The following is a 6,120-nucleotide window of genomic DNA, read 5'->3' as shown; positions in this document are numbered from 1 at the left end:
TATGAATTTGTATTTCCCGGAAGGTATCAGCTACCTTATATACCCAGAAGGAGAGGCTAAAGCCCAGCATTGGTAAAAGGCGAAGGATGCACCCAAAACAAGAAAACCTGTGAGGTGTTGGCCCCATTAGCCCCATCACTCCCTATTTATCAACATACGTGCACATGTGCACACACACACATCCTCAGAGTTTTCAGTTTTTACTGATCTATCAATTTCAGTGCCATCTCTAGGGTTGAGTGTGATGGGAGAGGTAGCCACTAGTGTGAGTTTACAATCTTGTTCAGTTCCTAAGTTTAAATTCACACAGCTAAGAGTGAATTTAGAGTTTGCCTCCTAAGGTAGGTAATTGCAAAACTGACCTGCACTACTACAGGAGTGGCTATTGACTACTGCCACTGAATGTACCTAGTCTGAGCTAAGGTGTTCTCTAAGTGTGAGATATGCGCTGGATTTTAAAGACAAAAAGAATATAAAATGGCTCAATAATTTTTTTATTGGTAACATGTTGAAAGGTATTTTTATATGAGTTAAATATTAAAATTAATTTCCTATTACTTTTTTTTGTGGCTTCTGGAAATTTTTATTTACGTATGTGGCTCACCTTATATTTCTGTTGGACAGCACTGATCTAGACCAGGAGTTTTCAATTTTTTTGGCCATGATTCACAATAAAAATATGTTTAACACCAGAACCCAAGACTCATATATATATGTGGATATTTATAAGTGTGACAACTTTTAACAATGATATGTATAAATATCACATGAAATACACTCTGATATTTGATATTGTGTTCTTTAAATAAAATGTTCAGTATGACTGATTAAATTTATTTTAAAATTTCATTTTAAAAATTAGACTCAGTTCATTTCAGTTCATTCACTCAGTTGTATGCAACTCTTTGTGACCCCATGGACTGCAGCACTCCAGGCTTCCCTGTCCATCACCAACTCCCAGAGCTTACCCAAACTCATGTCCATAGAGTCAATGATGGCATCCAATGATACCACCCAGAGGATACCATCTCATCCTATCTCGTCCCCTTCTCTTCCTGCCTTCAGTCTTTCCCAGCATCAGGGTCTTTTCCAGTGAGTCAGTTCTTCGCATCAGATGGCCAAAGTATTGGAGTTTCAGCTTCAGCATCAGTCCTTCCAATGACTATTTAGCATTGATTTCCTTTAAGATGGACTGCTTTGATCTCCTTGCATTCCAAGGGACTCTCAAGAATCTTCTCCAACATCACAGTTCAAAAGCATCAATTCTTCAGTGCTCAGCTTTCTTTATAGTCCAACTCTCATATCCATACATGACTACTGGAAAAACCATAGCTTTGACTAGATGAACCTTTGTTGGCCATGTCTCTGCTTTTTAATATGCTGTCCAGGTTGGTCATAGCTTTTCTTCCAAGGAGCAAGTGTCTTTTAATTTCAGGGTTGCAGTCACCTTCTGCAGTGATTTTGGAGCCCAAGAAAATTAAGTCTGTCACTGTTTCCATTGTTTCTCCATCTATTTTCTATGGAGTGATGGGACTGGATGCCATGATCTTAGTTTTTCGAATGTTGAGTATTAAGCCAGCTTTTTCACTCTCCTCTTTCACTTTCATCAAGAGGCTCTTTAGTTCCTCTTCCTTTCTGCCTTAAGGGTGGTGTCATCTGTAACCTGTCATCTGAGGTTATTGATATTTCTCCCAGCAATCTTGATTCCAGCTTGTGCTTCATCCAGCCTGGCATTTTGCATGGCGTACTCTGCATATAAGTTAAATACACAGGGTGACAATATGCAGCCTTGACATACTCCTTTCCCAATTTGTAACCAGTCTGTTGTTCCCTGTCCAGTTCTAAATGTTGCTTCTTGACCTGCATACAGATTTCTCAGGAGGCAGGTAAAGTGGTCTGGTATTCCCATCTCTTTAAGAATTTTCCACATTTTGTTGTCATCTACACAGTCAAAAGGCTTTGGCATAATCAATAAAGCTGAAGTAGATGTTTTTCTGGAATTCTCTTGCTTTTTCCATGATCCAACGGATATTGGCAATTTGATCTCTGGTTCCTCTGCCTTTTCTAAATCCAGCTTGAACATCTGGAAGTTCATGGTTCACATACTGTTGAAGCCCAGCTTGGAGAATGTTGAGCATTACTTTGCCAGCATGTGAGATGAGTGCAATTGTGCAGTAGTTTGAACGTTCTTTGGCATTGCCCTTCTTTGTGATCGGAATGAAAACTGACATTGTCCAGTCCTGTGACCTTGGCTGAGTTTTCCAAATTCGCTGGCATATTGAGTGCAGCACTTTCACAACATCATCTTTTAGGATTTGAAATAGTTCAGCTGGAATTCCATCACCTCCACTAGCTTTGTGGTGAGTGATCACACGATAATGGTTATCTGGGTCATGAACATCTTTTTTGTATAGTTCTTCTGTGGACTGAAATGTGTGAATTCCATTCAGATGGACTGAAATAGGCGAATTTAATTCAGATGACCATTATATCTACTACTACTACCATATCTACTATTGTGGGCAAGAATCCCTTAGAAGAAATGGAGTAGCCCTCATAGTCAACAAAAGAGTACAAAATGCAGTTCTTGGGTGCAGTCTCAAAAATGACAGCATGATCTCTGTTCGTTTCCAAGGCAAACCATTCAATATCACAGTAATCCAAGTCTATGCCCCAATCAGTAATGCTGAAGAAGCTGAACTTAAACAGTTCTATGAAGACCTATAAGACCTAGAACTAACACCCAAAAAAGATGTCCTTTTCATTATAGGGGACTGGAATGCAAAAGTAGGAAGTCAAGAGATACCTGGAGTAACAGGCAAATTTGGCCTTGGAGTACAAAATGAAGCAGGGCAAAGGCTAACAGAGTTTGCCAAAAGAATGCACTGGTCATAGCAAACACCCTCTTCCAGACAGACTGCTGCTGCTGCTGCTGCTGCTAAGTTGCTTCAGTCGTGTCCGACTCTGTGCAACCCCAGAGATGGCAGCCCACCAGGCTCCCCCATCCCTGGGAGTCTCCAGGCAAGAACACTGGAGTGGGCCGCCATTTCCTTCTCCATTCAGACTAGTTATTATTAAAAGTAAAAATATTGGAGGAGATGTGAATAAATTCATAAAATATAGAGATTTTGTAGACACAGGACTTCATAGTTGGATTTGGGAGATGAGGGCAAAGAAATCCATGGCAGACATCCTGGCATTTGGCTTGGGTGTCTAAAAGGATGGAGATATAATTCCCTGAGAACTGACCTGATTGGGGAGGAAGATTATGAACTCAATATTTAACTTGCTGAATTTGAGATTACTGGAGGTGTACATGGAAACTAGCCAGTAGATAGAAGCACATACGATTTAGAGGTAAGGAAGAAAAAAAGCCTGGACAAGAGATACAGATTTAGAAACCAGCAAATAGGTGGTAATTGAAGTCATATGAGTGAATAAAATTACCCCAAATAGTGTATAGAGCAAGAAATGAAGATCTAGAAAGGAATTCTGAGGAACACCTATGTGTGCTTAGTCGCTCACTTGTGTCTGATCTCGACCCCATGGACTGTAGCCCGCCAGGCTCCTCTGTCCATGGGGATTCTCCAGGCAAGAATACTGGAGTAGGTTGCCATGGCCCCTTCCAGGGTATCTTCCCAACCCAGGGATCGAACCCAGGTCTCCCACATTTCGCCAGAATCTTTGCGGTCTGAGTCACCAGGGAAGTCCAAGAACACTGGAGTGGGTAGCCTATCCATTCTCCAGGGGATCTTCCCGAGCCAGGAATCAAATGAGGGTCTCCTGCATTGCAGGTGTATTTACCAACTGAGCTACCAGGGAAGCCCCAGGGGAAGAAGAGGGAGGGGGACCTAATTATCAGGAATTGCACTCCGTTCCCTCTTCAACATCTAACTCCTGACGGGAGGATGAGAGAGGAACACTCATACTTAAAGACAAATCCCGGGACCGCTCAGTCACATGTTCTTTTTAATTTTTAATTGGATGATAATTGCTTTAAAATGTTTGTTGGTTTCTGCTGTACAACAGTGTAAATCACATATATGCTGCTGCTGCTGCTAAGTCGCTCCAGTCATGTCTGACTCTGTGCGACCCCAGAGACGGCAGCCCACCAGGCTCCCCTGTCCCTGGGATTCTATACATATATCCCCTCCTTCTTGAACCTCCCTCCTACCCACCCCCAACTCACATGTTCTTGAAGCTGTTTTCTGTGTTTAGAAACCCAAAGCTTTATATGTTTTCCTCCTTCTTCTGACCACTCGTTGACTTTTTCCTTGTCATTCACTGCCTCCTCTTCTACTTCACTTTACTTTTTTTTTCCAGATTTATTTTTTAAACTTTTAAAACCAGTAATTTCAGATTTACAGAAAAATTCAAAAGTAGTACAAATAATTCCCAATTATCTTCCACCCACATTCCCCAAATATTAACATTTCCTACAAATACTTTGTCCTTCAGTAGGTGGGTAGGTAGATAGATAGATAGGTCTCTCTATATACAAATATAGAGTGGTTCAGTTCAATGTACTCTTTTATGATTCTCTCTCTCTCTCTCTCTCTATATATATATATATATAATATATACACAAAAAAAGCTGTAGACATGTCCTTTTGCCCTTTAAATATGTCAACATATATTTCCTCAAAACGAGGCATTCTCTTACATAACCACAGGACAATTACCAAAATTAATAAATAAACATTCCTACAATACTACTCAATAATTGTCCGTACATCTTATTTTGATTTTTCCCGTTGTCCAAATAACATCCTTTCTAGCAAAAGAAAATCCAAGATTATTTATTGCATGCAGTTGTCTTATCTCTATAGCCTCATTTAATTTGAATGTTTGGTTATATTTCATAACTTTGACATTTATGAAGACTACGGGCCAGTTAATTTGTAGAGTGATTTTCAGTTAAGAGTTTGTCTTGTATTTTCTTATGGACACCATGGATATAGCACTGTATTCATTGCTCGTATATAAGAATAGTAGTGATTTTGACATGTTGACCTGGGATCCTGTGACCTCACTTAAATCATTTCATTGTTGTAGAAGTTTTGTGTGTATTCAGTAGTGACAATTGTGTCCTCTGTGAATAGAGAAAATAAAAGGGAAAGCATACTTTCACTCACCTGTTTCATTCGTCTCTAATCTCAATACTTGTGGCACCAGGTGTGTGGGTTGCTTCCCATGCTGCTGCTGCTGCTACTGAGTCACTTCAGTCGTGTCCGACTCTGTGCGACCCCAGAGATTGCAGCCCACCAGGCTCCCCCATCCCTGGGATTCTCCAGGCAAGAACACTGGAGTGGGTTGCCATTTCCTTCTCCAATGCACGAAAGTGAAGAGTGAAAGTGAAGTCGCTCAGTCATGTCCGACTCTTAGCCACCCCATGGACTGCGGCCCACCAGGCTCCTCCATCCATGGGATTTTCCAGGCAAGAGTACTGGAATGGGGTGCCATCGCCTTCTCCGGTTGCTTCCCATACTTCCCAATTATCTGACACTAGCTTAGGTGTTCTACATAGTTCTGATACTATATCAGATAGTATCAATATCAGATAGTTCTGATACTATCAATCTGTAGTTAGTATATGCCCCCACCCCCACCCCCCATCAAATGCCAGTCATAAGTATGGCCCTTCTGTGTTTCTAACCAACCTGCTATAAATTGAGGTCCTTATAACCCTCTCCTCCTGTTTGATAATTTGCTGGAACAGTTCACAGGATTCAAATAGTTTACTTGCTAGATCACTAGTTTATTATTAAAGAATTCAACTCAGGAACATTCAGATGGAAAAGGTACACAGGGCGAGGTTTGGGTAAAGGAGAATTAAGCTTCCATGCCCTAACCAGGTGCAACACCATCCCAGCACCTCCATGTGTTCAGCAACCCAGAAGCTCTCTGAACCCTTTCATTTAGCACTTTTAGTGGAGGTTTCATTATGTAGGGGGCTTCTCTGGTGGTTCAGATGATAAAGAATCTGCCTGCAATCCTGAATTATATAGACATGATTTTTTAAACCTTTGGCTGTTAGTGATGACTCAGCTTCCAGCCCATCTACCCTTCCCAGAAGTCAGGAGGGTGGGGCTGAAATTTCCAACCTTCTAATCACATGGT

This window comes from Bos taurus, chromosome 26 (assembly GCF_002263795.3).
Source record: "Bos taurus isolate L1 Dominette 01449 registration number 42190680 breed Hereford chromosome 26, ARS-UCD2.0, whole genome shotgun sequence".
In the NCBI taxonomy this organism is placed as follows: Eukaryota; Metazoa; Chordata; class Mammalia; order Artiodactyla; family Bovidae; genus Bos; species Bos taurus.
This window is presented reverse-complemented; position numbering follows the sequence as displayed.